The sequence below is a fragment of the Dipodomys spectabilis genome, unplaced genomic scaffold (genome assembly GCF_019054845.1).
Source record: "Dipodomys spectabilis isolate Male_0828 unplaced genomic scaffold, ASM1905484v1 ptg000302l, whole genome shotgun sequence".
Lineage (NCBI taxonomy): Eukaryota > Metazoa > Chordata > Mammalia > Rodentia > Heteromyidae > Dipodomys > Dipodomys spectabilis.
The window spans coordinates 919,909-936,156 of record NW_024870979.1 but is presented as its reverse complement, the minus strand read 5'-3'; positions in this window follow the sequence as shown (position 1 = coordinate 936,156).

The window sequence follows — 16,248 nt, the reverse complement described above, 5'->3', positions numbered from 1 at the left end:
TTACTGATCTCTAGGGCACGGGTTTCTTGAGGACATGGAGGGGTTCTATATTCATTTTTATATTCTCAACCCTCGGTGTCTTACCTGATGATGCCTAACAAATGCATGTGGGGTGAATGAGTATGAGTGTGTGTGTGTGTTGGCCCTGGGGCTTGAACTCAGGGCCTGGGCACTGTCCCTTGGCTTTTTCACTCAGGGCTGGCACTCTGTTACTTGAGCTACAGCTCCACTTCTGGCTTTTTGCTGGTTAATTGTACATAAGAGTCTCATGGACGTTTCTACCCAGGCTCACTTTGAACTGCAATGCTTAGATCTCAGCATCTTAAGTAGCTAGGATTACAGGTGTGAGCCATCAGATGCACTAGTTTCTGCACCAGTTAAATGCATCTAGTAGCTCAAATGTAGATTAAGTCCTAAATTAGTTTCAGCTGTGTGAAAGTAGTGTAATGTAGTTTCTTACTACCTCAGTTTACTCATTTGTTAAATACAGAAACAGTACCAACCTCATAGGGTTTCCTGAGAAGTTGGGTTGGGTGTTATGAATGCCTGTAGTTTTGGCGACTGGGGAGACTGAAATAGGGGGCTCACAAGTTCAAGGTCACTTTAGGCAACCAGAGCAAGATCCATCTCAGAATTAAAGCTGCATATGGGGTGGGGGTTTAGGGTAGTGATGCAGATACTCAAAGTCCTAATTATTGTCAATTTTTATTCCAGTGGCTGTTTTGCAGCATTCCCTGTGGGGATGTCCAGCATCAGTAACTGGAGATTATTTCTGGAGGCCTGGGGAAGGGCAGAGTTTAAAAGCTCCATGAGGATTCTGATGGTCAGCCAAAATTAAGAACTATAGCTTTGTTTCTGTACAGATGAGATCACACAGAATATATTTGACCTTCAAATATGTTGAAAGCAAAATGTCAGAGTCTGAAAGGGCCCTTTAACAGCTGGTAAATGCTGTGCTAACTTGTTGAAAACCTTACAGGCATACACTTTCTTACCTCTTACATAATAGTGCCCCATAGTTGCTGAGTGTGTTCTTATGTCCTTACTATACTGTTGATGCTGACTGTCTCTCAAAGGCCCATGTGTTAAAGGCTTGGTCCCCAGAGGATATTACTGGGAAGTGTTAGAACCTTGGAGGGGTGGAGCCTACTGGGAAATTCTTAGGTCATTGGGGGTGTATCCTCAAAAGGACACCTCTGTTTCTCTCTTTTCTCCCTTGATGTAAGTAGTTTTTCTCTCCACCTGCCCCACTGTGATCCAGGTAAGACCGGGCTCTTGCCTGTAGTTGAGCCGTTTGTTCATTTGCATACGTCAAGAGGACAGGTGAAGCCAGAATCCACCTCTGCTTGGCCTAAAACCAGTGGTGCCAACCAACCATGGACCGAGACCCCAAACTTGGGAGTCATCATAGAGCTTTTTCCTTTTCAAGTTAATGATTAGCATTTTGTTGTCATGATGGGAAGCCAACAAGGTCCAGCATTGCAATAAGTGCTTCAAATGCGTTATCTCATTTAATCTTAATAATTAATAAATATTTACTCTTCATGGTCTTTATAAACTCAGAAAGTTTCATGTGTTCAAGCTCACACAGCTGCTGAGGGGCATGCCCAAGATTCCAGGCAGGCCCTTCCTTATCTGCTGTACTAAAGGTCTTCAAACTTGAGCTTGATCCTTGGAACCACCGGGAGGGGTTGTTGAGCCCAGATTGCGAGGCTCCTATCCAAGGGATTTTATTCAGCAGAGCCTGAGAACTTGCCTGTCTAAAAGGACAGGCCCCTCCACTCTCTCTTTCTTTGCTGTCTTCCCCAGAAAGCAGGGAAATGGTTTGAAGGATTATATCACTATTTACTATAAGGAACAGAAGGGAGATAATCTTTAAATCTAAGGAAGTTGCAGAATTTAAAAGCCAAGCAAGTCACTGGTTACACTTTTGACTTAAGAAAGTAGTTTGCATTTTGAGGATCCCTGTTTGATACACTCCACAGAGAGGGCAGTGAGAACTCCTCAGAGAGGAGGAGAGGGAACGAATGGCAGCCTTGTCCCTTGGCTCTGCTTGTGCCAGGTCTCCAGAGCATCAAATGCCTGTGAAACACAAGGACAGAAGTTCCCAGACCTCAGATAAGGACACATTCCGGGCATCCCAAGTTAGAACACTGAAAGAAAACAATTTTTTTTAAAGACAGCATAGTCCAAGGTATTCCACTTCCACAGTGCACACAGTTCAAGTGCAATCTGATTCATTAATTTCAAGATCTCACTTGGACTTGTTTCTGTGGGAAAGCAGGCTTCGAGCTCCCAACAGGTGAGTTGTAAGTGTTTGGAGCACAGTCTCTCTTTATACACCAGGGGCTTTCATTTTACAACAGCGAGAGTGGAAACCAGAGCTGAGAAAATGGCAGCGTCTCCAAGAGCTTTGTGCAAGGCGGGCAGGACTGTCTCCTCAGTGGAAACAGAACGGCATGGCCGGCTGCAGAGAGAAGACTGCTGGGAGAGAAGGTTTATCTGAGGCAGACTCTGTGCTATTTTGGTGTTTGTTTGAGTCAGCTGAAAATCCATTCCAGAGATGCATCAGACTACATTCTTACTTGAAACTTTTTGGCCCCTGTAGATTTCAATGTCACAAGTTGACAGCTAGAAATCCATCAGCATTGCTGTTCCAAGAATTTTAGTAGCTCTAGCCTTAGCTTGTTTTAAATACTGATGGTGTTTGTCCTCCCCTTAACTTGGGAAACATTTCTTTGGAACTTCAGCGACTCCATGTTTAAAGTATGAGGCTGAATTTATTTTTTCTGGGACTGAGGTTTGAACTCAGGGTCTGGGTGCTGTCCCTAAGATTTTGTGTTCAAGGCTAGTGGTTTCCCGCTCAAGCCCAGCTTCTGGCTTTTTTTTTTTTTTTTTGGTACTGAATTGGACATAAGACTTTCATGGACTTTCCTGGCCAGGCTGGCTTTGAGCTGGGATCCTCCAATCTCAGCCTCCTGATTAGATAGAATTACAGGCATGATCAACTGGTGCCCAGCAAGGCTGAATTATTTTTAAAATCTGCTTAGGATCATGTATTGAACAAATAATTCTTACTATGGCTTGATATAAAATAGCTGTCAAAATTGCAATGCATCCAGGAGCCAGTGGCTCATGCCTATAATCTTAGCTACTCAGGAGGCTGAAATCTGAGGATCACAGTCCAAAGTAAGTTTAGGCTGGAAAGTCCATGAGATTCTTATTTACAATTAAACACCAAAAGGGCAAAGTAGAGCTGTGGTTCAAGTGGTAGAGTGCTAGCTTTGAGCTAAAAATGTAAGGGGCAGCACTCAGGCTCTGAGTTCAAGCCCTAGTATTGGTGCATGTGTGCGTGCATGCATGCACACACACACACACACACACACACACACACACACACACATGAACTGTAGTGCAGAGGTCTTTAAAAGTTATTGCCTCTGGGCACTGGCGGCTCACGCCTGTCATCCTAGCTACTCAGGAAGATCTGAGGATCACAGTTCAAAGCCAGCCTGGGCAGGAAAGTCCTTGAGACTCATCTCCAATTAACCCTGAGAAAACGGGAAGTGATGCTGTGACTCAAGTGGTAGAGCACTTGCCTTGAGCTGAAGAGCTGAGGGACAGCGTCCAGGCCCAGAGTTCAAGCCCCATGACTGACAAAAAAAAAAAAAAAGTTATTGCCTAGTTAAAAACATAGGGAAAAAAAAACATTTGCTGGGTTTCACTTAAATTGCTAACGCTGGTTACCTTGATGGTAAGGGGAAGGGAACTTCCTATCTGTATTTCTTCTCTTTCTTTTCTTTTCCACTACAAAAAGTATAAAATCCTCACCAAAGCAACATTTTCCACATTGCTATAATGGTGGAAAACATTTTAATCAGGGACATAGCTTACTTTTGTGAGAAAGAAAGAGGAAAATGAAAAATGGTAAGATCCTATAAAAATGTTATCACCTTTCTTAAAAGATGGGCTTTCAGTTTAAATAGGAATATTCTTTAGGCTTCCAGGGGAACTCATCAAACTCTGCAGCTGGATACCCAAGGACAGGTTCTTGGAAAATGAGGAGAGCAAGCGTCCAGGCTGGCTGGAGCAGACACGCGGCGCCACCTCCGTCCTTCCCACTACCTGCTCAGGATCTCCAGGTCTGAGCTACTTTGAGGGACACTGCTGAAATCAGTGCAGCACAACAGAAATGCCAAGTATCACAGTAATTTCTGGGAGTGAGCCGAAGGCAGACTTCATTACTCACTTCCGGTATATCATTACTTACCTTTTAGAGTCCTCTTCTGGAACTGTCCCAGGTTTGAATAATGTGTCTGTCTTTATAACAGTAAATGACAGTTGCTATTACAGATTTTTTTCCTTTCAGTGTTTCTTTCCTGGAGAGTCCATCTCTCTTAGCTCTTCCTGTGCTTCCAGTTGAATTGCTACTGCCGATGATCAGATGAAAATCTCTTTGACAACTGTTGTATTTCATCAATCAAAAGGCAGTGAGGCACAGAGTTTCCTTTAACGGCACTCTTTTCTCTTGTGAGGAGCAAATATGATCGCATTATGTTCAAGCATTCTGTAAGCTGGCAAGCACCCTGGAGATACAAAGTGGTATTATTTATATTTGGACATGCATCCTAGTTAGAGAAAGACTCCCCAAAGCAAAACATTTCCATTTATATATTAGCATGCACAGGCATATATGCTGCATGGATGTTTACTATTAAAACCTAGGATGTCACTGGGTACTGGTGGCTCAAATGGCTAATCCCAACTGTTCAGGAGTCTGAGATAGGAGGAATGTAGTTCAAACCCAGTCCAACAGAATGATCTGTGAGAATCCATTTCCCAAACAACCAGCAAAAAGCTGGGCTAGAAGTATGGCTCAAGTGGAAGAGCACCAGCTGGTGGGGGGCTGGGGTCTGCTTGTGATCAAGTTCAGCTCTGCAGTGGTGGAGACTGCCAGGGCGGGGAGGGAATCCACAGGGCTCTTGCCCGAGGTTTTGCTGTTTGCATGATGGTCTCCACCTGAGCCAGCACCAAGGAGGCTTGAAGTCCAGACTGTGTTCTGCTCTCCTAGGCTGGGCTCTGGTTCTGGATTGTTCCTGGTTCCGTATTGGCCATATTGGCCTTGGAAAATGATAACTTGTAACCAAATCAACCACAAGCATCCCAGCTTTGGGGGGCATTACTTCATAAAACATCTTTTTATGTGCGTGCTAGTGCTGGGCTTGATCTCAGGGGCTCACACTCCTACTTGTCTTTTTTGCTCCAACCTGGAACTCTACCACTCCAGCTATGCCTCCATTCTGGCTTTTTTCTGGTTAATGGGAGATAAGAATCTCTCTGGTTCGTCTGCCCTGGCTAGTTCTGAACCATCATCCTCAGATCTCAGTCTTCTAATTGGCTAGGATTACAGGCATGAGCCACTAGCACCCAAAACATACCCAGAACATTCCTTATTACCCAGAGCTGAAGTTTCAGAGCTAATTGTACAGTTAAAGGACTACTACTAACATTTTTATGCCGCCAAAGTGCTTTTGGAATTCAGCAAATAAGTCAGAAAAAGTCACTCTAAAGAGTAACATCTCAGACTTCTTGAATTTAAAGTATTTGCGGGGGAAATGTAGTCTTTGGACACAGATGTATAATTTTGGCTCACCAATGATTTTCCTCTGTCTTACCAAGGAAGTATCATTGGTTAATTCTCACAGAGTAGTGATCTTATTGTTTTAGTAATATTTCACTGAGTTTCAGGCCCTTTGATTTACTCTTGCTTATCACATAATGTGATTATACAGCCTGATAAAATATTTCCCTCTATAGTAAATTACTTGCCAACCAGAAGATAGTGTTTTACGTAGGTCAGTAGTGCCTGGCCCAATGCCCTTTTAAGACCATTCAAGGCACTTGATGGATTCATGGCTGAGTGCTCTATAAATAAATGCAGCCTCAAGTTCTAGACAGTGAAAATTATGTGCCAGGGGATACATCAGAGCTACTGTCCTACATGATGACTCTTTCTGGATGATAGGAGAGCTTGGTCTCAGGTCATCTAATCCCAGGCCTGCCAGTACCAGGAGGCAGTTTGTCTGCACGTACAGCCTTTGATTTCTTCCTCTGTAAATTTTGGGAAGGACTACAGAGCTGAGCACTCTTTCCAAGTATGTTTTATGGCCTGCCAACCTCAGAGGGTATTAGCAGGGAACACGAACAGATACATGTGTACCTCAGACACAAACATGTATATACACACAATTAAGTTTGGCAAACAAAGGAACAGGCTTCCTTGGTTCAGGACTTCTCAGGCTTTTTAAGAGGACAAGCAATTCTGTCACGTATTTGCCCATGGGATCCTTTGTTTGGGGGCATTTGTAGCCTCATATACTTTAGCATGCAGCTTGAGAAACTGAACTACTGAACTAGTTGATCACTAGGGTTCTTCATCATCCTCAAATTCCACGTTTCTATTCAGGTTTGGAGAAAATGACTCTTCCATCGAGAAGACAGAGCACAAGGCCTTGCATTTTTTTTGGCAGCTCTGACATTCAGGAAGTCCACACTGCGAAGCTGGTCTGGACCAGAAGCGTGGCCAGGACAGCAAAGAGCAGACTTCATGAAGAGGGGAGGAACTTTTCTTCTACGTAAGCCAAAAATAGTATCTCATTTTCCCATGTCAAGTTTAGAGCTGTGCTTCACATTTTGTGAGAAGAAGTGGCTATTTGGTAGGGGAATTGGAGCAGGTGGGGTTGGCAAAATAGGCATGAGTAATCTACTTCATTCCAATCAATTAAGAGGGGAGAAAAAAGAAAAAAAAACCCCTGAGTCCGTCTCTAAAGCACATTTGAATGGTGGAGTTGAGGCACCAAAATAGATTGGTGTGCAATAGAATTAGATTCACTATTTCAAGCTCTGCCATATATTTCTCCTTATTTGGTTGCCTCTCCCGGAGTTGCATGACTGGAAAGGAGAGTGACCTTGGATGGCAGCTGATCATCTTGTATCCAGGAAGGATTTCACTGTAGTTCTCTTTACTTCTGATGCAGCCTCAAGCCCACCGTGACTTCTGCTTCTAGAACACATTCCATCCCCTGTGCAGATTCTCCTGAGGTGAGCCCCACGGTGATGGGAGCACTGTGTCTGGAGAAGTCTGTGTGCTTTGTGCCAATCACATCCTCAGCCTCTGAGAACCACACCACAGGCAGCTCCACGTGCAGAACTTCTGTGTCTCATGCCCCGTGATCCACTTACCCGAATTAATGCAACCTCTCCACTCAGTGCGGGCCTCACTTCTTCTTTTTTTTCTATTCTACCCGGTGTGCAACACATGATGTCTCAACGACTCCTTCTCTGCTGCAGCTGTGTTTCTGCTCTTGCTCTTTCCCCATTTCTGTAGCCATCCTGGTAGTTCTCCTGCATAGGGTTGTATTCTCTGGCTGCCAAACCGTAGAGGAGTCTTTCATGGAGAGGTCACTGGCTCCCTTGGCATCTTTGCTGGAATTGTGAGAACACATCTTTTCTCATGTAAATGGTTTTCGGTGAGTAGATCTGTGCACACATACTTGCACCAAGGTGTCAGGCTGCTAATGTATCCCAATATGATCCAGTGTATATAGGCAAGTGGCATCTAGAGTTAGAAAACACAAAGCATGGCATTGTCTCTACTTAGTGAATGCGAAGAAAGAGGGAAATGTCTTCAAATTTTCAAGAAGCATTTAAGTTACAGAAACCACAGTACTGGCTATTGCATAAGAACAGAAAACTAGATCCACAGAACAGAACAGTAAGCACCAAAAATAACGGAAGTAGATCTAATGGCTCAGTGAACAAGGAGGATAGTTCAAATCAGGGAAGAAAGCTTAACAATGACTTGGGGACAACTGGCCAATTATTGGGCAAAAAGGCTAATTTCTACATTCTGTTACAATAAAAAATGTGAAAGTAATACAAGAAAATATAGATGGATATCTGGTACAATATATCCTTAATCTGGGGAAGAACTTTCTAAGCATGAAATCAAAGGAACAAAATATAGACCAATATGACTACAGGAAAACTTATAGAGTAGGTTTATACATTTAATCCTCTCCTGTCATCTTTGTCTGCCTCCTTCTTACTGTTGAGTGATCATGTGACCAGTTCTGGCCAATAGGACCCAAGCAGAAGCTCAATGTTGTCTCTACTTCCTTGTCATTCTGCTTGGAAAAAAGACCCGATGGTTAGTGCTGCAGCAACCATATAGTGACCACAAGGCAAAAAAATAGAAAGCCAAGAGAGGGCTGGGACAAGCCCTTAAATGTCAGTGATCTCAATTAGTTCTAGAAGCTATCTATAATCAAGATGCTTGTTATATAAAAGAAGTCCACTTTGTTTACAGCAGTGGAGTAGGGTTTTCTGTTACTTGGAATCAAATTCATTTCTAACTGAGCTTAAGGCAAAATACCATATTTCACTAAAAGGCAAATTACAAAAATGTTTGCAAGACATCACAAGCTTATAACCTTATAATATAAAAACTTCATGAATAAGATATAATGTGTTTTTTTTTTTATTGTAAAGCTACTATACAGAGGGTTACAGTTACATGAGTGAGGTTATGAGTACACTTCCTCTTGAACATTGTTACCCCCCTCCATTGTTTTCCCCCTACCATCCCCTCCCTCCCTCCCTTCCCCGAGGTTCTTTTTTTTTTTGATTGTGATTAAATGATTACATAATTTCAAAGTCACAAGTTCATTCTAACTTCCCTGGAGCAAATTGTCTACCACAGTCTGTAATATATAACAGTGTTCACATGTTATATACCATATTTGTGATCAGCAGCATGGGGATATTTAGTAGTGGTTCAACCAGATGAGCGGGAGTTCTTTGTTTCTTAAGTCCTGTTAGTTTTATCGTATCACCTAACCTTTTGGATTTAGCATCCACTTATCAGGGAGACCATGTACCGTTTGTCTCTTCGTTCTTGGCTTACCTCGCTCAACATGATTCCTTCTAGCTCCATCCATTTCCCTGCAAATGCCATTATTTTGTCATTTCTAATGGCTGCATAATATTCCATTGTGTATAGATACCACAATTTTTGGATCCATTCATCTGTGGTGGGGCATCTAGGTTGTTTCCATATCCTGGCTATTGCGAACAGTGCTGCAATAAACATGGAGGTGCACGTGTCCTTGTATATTGGTTCCTGTTGTTCAGGGTAGATGCCTAGAAGTGGTATGACTGGGTCGTAAGGGAGGTCAATCTTTAGCTTTCTAAGGACCCTCCAGACTGCTTTCCAAAGTGGTTGTATAAGTGTACATTCCCACCAGCAGTGTAACAGGGTTCCTCTTTCTCCACATCCCCTCCAGCATTTGTCGTTGGCTGATTTGTGGATGTGGGACATTCTGACTGGGGTAAGGTGGTATCTCAGGGTTGTCTTTATTTGCATTTCCTTCACCACCAGGGATGATGAACATTTCCTCATGTGTTTCTTTGCCATTTTTATTTCTTCATTTGAGAAGTCCCTCTTTAGTTCCCTTGCCCATTTAGTAATTGGTTTGTTAGGTTTGGGAGGGATTAGTTTCTTGAGTTCCCTGTATATACAGGATGTTAACCCCTTGTCTGATATATTGCTGGTAAATATTTTTTCCCAATTAGTTGGTTGTCTTTCTAGCTTAGTTGCGATAGATTTAGCTGTGCAGAAGCTTTTTATTTTAAGGTAGTCCCATTTGTCGAGTCTCTCTCCAACTTGTTGTGACCCTGGGACTCTGTTCAGGAAGTTCCTTCCTGTGCCTATTAGTTCAAGGGTCTCTCCTACTCTGTCCTGTAGTAGTTTCAGAGATTCAGGTTTAATGTTAAGGTCTTTAATCCATTTTGAGTTGATGTTGGTGCATGGTGATAGGCTGGGGTCCACTTTTAGTTTTCTGCATGTGGCTGCCCAGTTTTCCCAGCACCAGCGGTTGAAGAGGCTGTGTTTCTTCCATTGTATGTCTTTGGCTTCTTTGTCGAATATCAGCTGGCTGTAGGCCTGTGGATTTATATCTGGATCTTCTATTCTGTTCCATTGGTCTTCGGGTCTGTTTTTGTGCCAGTACCATGCTGTCTTTGTGATTATAGCTCTGTAGTAGAGTTTGAAGTTCGGCATGGATAGCCCTCCCATATTGTCTTTATCCCCTAGAATTGTTTTGGCTATTCTAGGTCTTTTGTTGTTCCATATAAATTTTTGGACTGTTTTCTGTATTTCAGTGATGTACGTCATTGGGATTTTAATAGGAATTGCATTGAATTTGTATATTAGTTTTGGAAGTATCACCATCTTTACTATATTAAGTCGGCCTATCCAGGAGCATGGGAGATCTTTCCATTTCCTAGTGTCTTCTGCAATTTCTTTCTTTAACTTTTTATAGTTCTCATTAAATAGTTCTTTTACATCTTTGGTTAGGTTAATTCCTAAATATTTTATTTTTTGGGAGGTTATTGTGAATGGGGTTGCTCCCTTTATTTCCCTCTCTTCCTGTGCATTATCAGTGTATAGGAAGGCAACTGATTTTTGTGGGTTTATTTTGTATCCTGCTATTTTGCTGAAGTGACTTATGATTTCTAAAAGTTTGGGGATGGAGTTTTTGGGATCGTGGAGGTATAGTATCGTGTCGTCTGCAAAAAGGGATAGTTTAACTTCTTCTTTCCCTATGCGGATCCCTTTAATGTCTTTTTCTTGCCTTATTGCCCTGGCTAAGGGTTCTAGGACTATGTTGAAGAGGAGTGGAGACAGTGGACATCCTTGCCTTGTTCCTGTTTTTAGGAGGATTGGTTGTAGCTTTTCCCCATTAAGTATAATATTGGCTATTGGTCTGTCATAAATGGCTTTTATTGTTTTTAGAAATGTTCCTTCTATTCCTATTTTCTCCAGAGCTTTTAGCATGAATGAATGTTGAATTTTATCAAAGGCCTTTTCTGCATCTGTGGCGATAATCACGTGATTCTTGACCTTGGCTCTGTTGATATGCTGGATTACATTTATTGACTTACGTATGTTAAACCATCCCTGTGTCTCTGGGATGAAGCCTACCTGATCATAGTGTATTATTTTTTTTATGTGTTTCTGGATTCTGTTAGCTAGAATCTTGTTAAGGATCTTTGCATCTGTGTTCATCAAGGAGATTGGCCTGTAATTCTCCTTTTTGGTTGGGTCTTTGCCTGGTTTGGGGATGAGTGTGATATTGGCTTCGTAGAATGAGTTTGGGATAGCTCCCTCCTTCTCTGTTTCTCTGAAGAGCTTGAGGAGTATGGTATTAGTTCTTCTTTAAAGGTCTTATAGAATTCTGCTGTGAATCCATCTGGTCCTGGGCTTTTTTTTGTTGGAAGACTTTTGATAGCTTCCTGTATCTCATTATAGGATATTGGCTTATTTAATTGGTTAACTTCTTCTTTGCTCAGTTTGGGTAACTTGTATTTCTCTAAAAATGCATCCATTTCCGCCAGATTTTCTTCCTTTAGAGAGTATAGCTTTTGAAAGTAGTCTGTTAGAATTGTTTGGATATCTTGGGTACGTGTTGTGATGTTTCCCGTGGCATCCCTAATCCTATTAATATGGGTTTCCTCTCTTCTTTTTTTAATTAATCTTGCCAACGGGCCATCAATTTTGTTTATTTTTTCAAAGAACCAGCTTTTTGTTTGGTTTATTTTGGTTATGGTTTTCTGATTTTCTAATTGGTTAATCTCTGCTCTCAATTTGGTTATCTGGCTTCGTCTAGTAGCTTTAGGTCCCATTTTTTCTTGTTTTTCTAGCTGTTTTAGTTGCAACATGAGATTATTTACTTGGTCTGTCTCCATTCTCTTGATGTGGGCACTGAGGGCAATAAATTTGCCCCTCAGGACTGCTTTTGCTGTGTCCCACAAGTTTCTTTGTGAGGTGTTTTCATTTTCATTGAGTTGTAGGAAATGCTTTATTTCTTCTCTGATCTCTTCTGTTACCCAGGCCTTGTTAAGGAGTGTGCTGTTCAATTTCCATGTATTAGAGAAATTTCTGCGGTATGGTTTGTTATTGAGAGCTAGCTTGATTCCACTGTGGTCAGATAGGATACAGGGGATTATGTCGATCCCTTTGTATTTGCTTAAGTTCCTTGCATGAACTATGATATGGTCTATTTTGGAGAAAGTTCCATGAGCTGCTGAGAAGAATGTGTACTGTGTTGTTTTAGGGTGAAATACTCGGTAGATGTCAGTTAATTCCGCTTGAAGTATGGCCTCACTTAATTCGGTAGCTTCTTTGCCAATCCTCTGGTTGGTAGACCTGTCCTTTGGTGAGAGTGGCGTGTTAAAGTCTCCTAGTATTATCGTATTGGGATCTATTTTATTCTGTAAGTTTGAGAGCATTTGTTTAACATATCTGGGTGCACCGATATTTGGGGCATATAAGTTGATGATGGTTATATCCTCCTCTTGGATTGTTCCCTTTATTAATATGTAGTGTCCGTCCTTGTCTTTCTGTACTGATTTTAATGAAAAGTTTATTTTGTCAGATATCAGGATAGCTACACCTGCTTTCTTATTGGGGGAATTTGATTGGTAGATCCTTTTCCACCCCTTCACTCTGAGTTTGTTTGTATGTTTGGCTGAGAGGTGGGTCTCCTGAAGGCAACAGATGGATGGGTCTTGTTTTCTGATCCAGTCCTCAGTTCGTTTTCTTTTAATTGGCGAATTCAGCCCATTTATATTAAGAGAAAGTATAGAGAGATGCATTGTTGTCCCTGCCATTCCGTTTTCCTAAGTTTTTCTTTTGTCCTTTCCTCCTGTGCTTGCTCAGTTAGACTTTGAGTAATGCCTGTTTGGGGCAGGTCCCAGTTCCTGGTTGCTTTCTTCAGGTTGTGTCCCCCTTCTTAGGATTCTTTGTAATGCTGGCTTAATGTTTATGTATTCATTTAGTTTTTCTTTGCTATTAAAAGTTTTCAGTTCTCCATCGAATGTGAATGCTAGCTTTGCCGGGTATATCAGTCTGGGTTGGCAGTTATTGGCTCTCAGGGCTCGTATGGTGCTTTCCCAGGCTTTTCTTGCATTCATTGTTTGTGTGGAGAGATCTGCAGTGATTCTAATTTTTTTCCCGTTGTAGTATAGCTCCTTCTTCATTTTTGCTGCATGCAGGATTGTTTCCTTATTATTCAGATCCATCATTGTTACTATAATGTGCCTAGAAGTGTTTCTCCTGGGATCTTGCTTGTTGGGTGTTCGATAAGCTTTTGTGATGTAGGTAAGATGGTCATTTTTGAGGTGGGGAAAATTTTCATTGACTATCTTGTTAAATAGGTGTTGCATTCCCTTGCTCTGGAATTCCTCACCTTCGTCCACTCCGATTATGCGAAGGTTAAATTTTTTAGCATTATCTGCTTGCTCTTGAATTTCCCTTTGGTTTAATTTGAGTGATTTTCCCATATCTGTCACTTTTTGGTCCAGTTGGTGTATTCTGTCTTCTGTATCTGACACTCTACCTTCCATTTCATTCACTCTGTTGACCGTGGCTTCTATTGTGGTTTGCATGGTGGAAATGGATCCCTTTATGGATTCAATGTTGGTTCTCAGAGTACTGATCTCACCTCTCAATGAGGTGAGATCAGTATGCATTACCTCTAATTTGGCGTTTATCTCACTTCTTACTGAGGTTTGTGCAGCTTCTATTTTTGCATCCAACTTTTGTTTGATGTCCTGTATATCTTTTGATAGTTCATCCTTGTGCTCTTTCAATTTCTGCTCCATTTCTCGCTTTATTTCTTGAGTCATTGCCTCCAGCAACCCTTGGATGTAGTTTTTGTCTTCCATTCCTGCTTTGCTCCCACTGGGGCTCTCCCCTGCGTGGCTGCTGGCTTTTGAGGTGAGCTTGCTGTCCTGGGTAGTGGTAAACCTTGTGATTTTTCTCTGTGATTTTCGCATGGGGGTTCAGGAGACTGCTCTTCAATCTTGTTTTGGTGTGTCTGTCTTTGCTTGGTTGCTTATTCTGTATTGGTAGAGAGAGTCTGTGCCTGATCTGGATTCTGTTGGGAGCCTATTTCCAGCTGCTATTCTGACTTACTTAGGATTCCCAGCTCTCTGCTGTAGCAATTCCCGCCTTTGGAAGGGTTGAGCAGCCTAGACTGCTTGTGTTTGCTCCTGTGGGTGCTCTTGGGAAGATCAGATGCTCTGGATGCACTCTCCCAAATACTGGAGTCTGCTATGGGCTCCTGATGTGTTTTTGTTTGTTTGTTTTGGGCTGGTTGTGGGCTTGAACTCTAGGTTTGGGTGCTGTCCCTCAGCTCTTCAGCTCAAGGCTGGCACCCTACCATTTGAGTCACAGCCCCACTTCTGACCCTTTTTGCTTTGTTCAGGTGCCGGTCCCCAGGCCTGGTTCCGGCCCCAGCCTGGAGCGCGCTCGTTAGGCCTGTGCTAATGTGTATACCACCTAGGTTATGCAGCCTGGAGGACACAGTTCAAATTTCTTCTACTGTTGGTAGTCTTGACCCAGGGGCGCTGTTCCTGGCTTGGGCATTTAAGCTCCCTTCCAGGGGCGCTCTTGCTCTGGCCTGGCCAGCAGAGTGTGCTCCACCGGCTGGTGGAGCTCTCGAACAGTTCCCAGTTTTAGTGGGTCCTGTGGTCCGGGTGTTGGGGTAGGGAGTCTAGGTCAGGGTCTGGGGATTCCCTCCAGCTCTGGTCTCCCTTGAGGGATTCACTGTCCCCGATTGGGTGTTTTTAAAAAGGGCAAAGAATATGAACAGGAAGTTAAAAATAATTTCAATGTATAATTAGTTCATTAAAATGTTCAGTTTTATGAGTAATTAAATAATTATACATTAAAACAATAGCTTCATGATTTGCTACCTACCAACACTGGCAAACATTGCAAGAATTATAATATTATCTCCCAGAAAGCTAGGCAGAGATACAGACCTGTACTATAATGCTTAAGAAACAAAACACAAGAAATGAAGCAAATGGATGGTGATGAATGGGCATTCTGGAGTTCATGCCGGGTAGAGAAAAATAAAGGAGATAGGTTCAGGGCAGGTCATGGGAGCACAGGGTAGGAAAGTGGACTTCAGCTTGTCATTGGGGAAGGGTCAAAGAGGTTTTCACTAACTGAAGGGAAAACTTTTGATCATTAACCCAAGCTTGGTTCAAAGGCTCTTGAATGCATCAACAGAAATTTTTTTTTTGGTCCGGTCGTGGGGCCTGAACTCTGGGCCTGGGCACTGTCCCTCAGCTCTTCAGCTCAAGGCTAGCGCTCTACCACTTGAGCCACAACGCCACTTCCGGCTTTTTTCTTTTTGCTTATGTGGTGCTGAGGAATTGAATCCAGGGCCTCTGGCGTGCAAGGCATGCGCTCTACCACTGAGCCACCTTCCCAGTCCCTCAACAGAAATTTTTTGAGCTAGGCATGGTGGCTAGATTTATAATCCTAGCTATCTGGGTAGTAGACATAGAAGGATCACAGTGTGAGGCCAGCAAAACAAGAAGTTCATAAGAACTTCATGTCAATTAGTGCTGGTTCATAGGTGGTGTGTGCCTGTCATCTCCACAACAAAGGGAAACACAAACAGGAAATTTGCAATCCAGGCTGGGCTGGAGGAAGAAGAGGGGATAGGTAGAGAAGGAGGAAGAAGAGGAAGTGGAGGAGGAGGAAGAAAAGAAGAGGAGGAAGATATATAATTCACACAATAGAAGGTGAGAAACAAATTTTAATTAAGCAAATGATTACAGAGCAGCATACAGTAGGGAAAAAGAGGAGATGGACAGGTTCACAAAGAGTTTAGAGTGTGGCCCTCTGCTTCTATGGGTTTGACTTTTCTGGCTTTCACATGTTAATGAGATCATGCATCTTCTTGACTTATTTCATGTAGCATAACATGCCACAGGATCCTCGTGGTGTCACAAATAACAGGGTTTTGTTTTGTTTGTTTAAGGCTGAATATTTTTCCACCGCGTATCTATGTATCATGTTTTTTTCCATTTATGTGATGAGGGATGCTCCAGTCTTTTCTCTATACTGGCTGTTGTGGATACTGCTGTAGTAAACATGAGACTAGAGGTATCTCTTCCATATTGTGACTTCATCTGTTTAAGAGCTATATCCAGTAGTGGCATTGCTGGTTCATAGGTCTTTCCTACTTTCAATTTTTTTGAGTCCTCCATGCTGTTTTCCATAATGTCTGTCCTAGAATGACTAGGGGGTTAGGGGGTGGAGGAGGAATGCAGGTTCATATCTGGAGTCTCAACTAGCAATTGGCTGTCTGGCCAATAAATAATTTG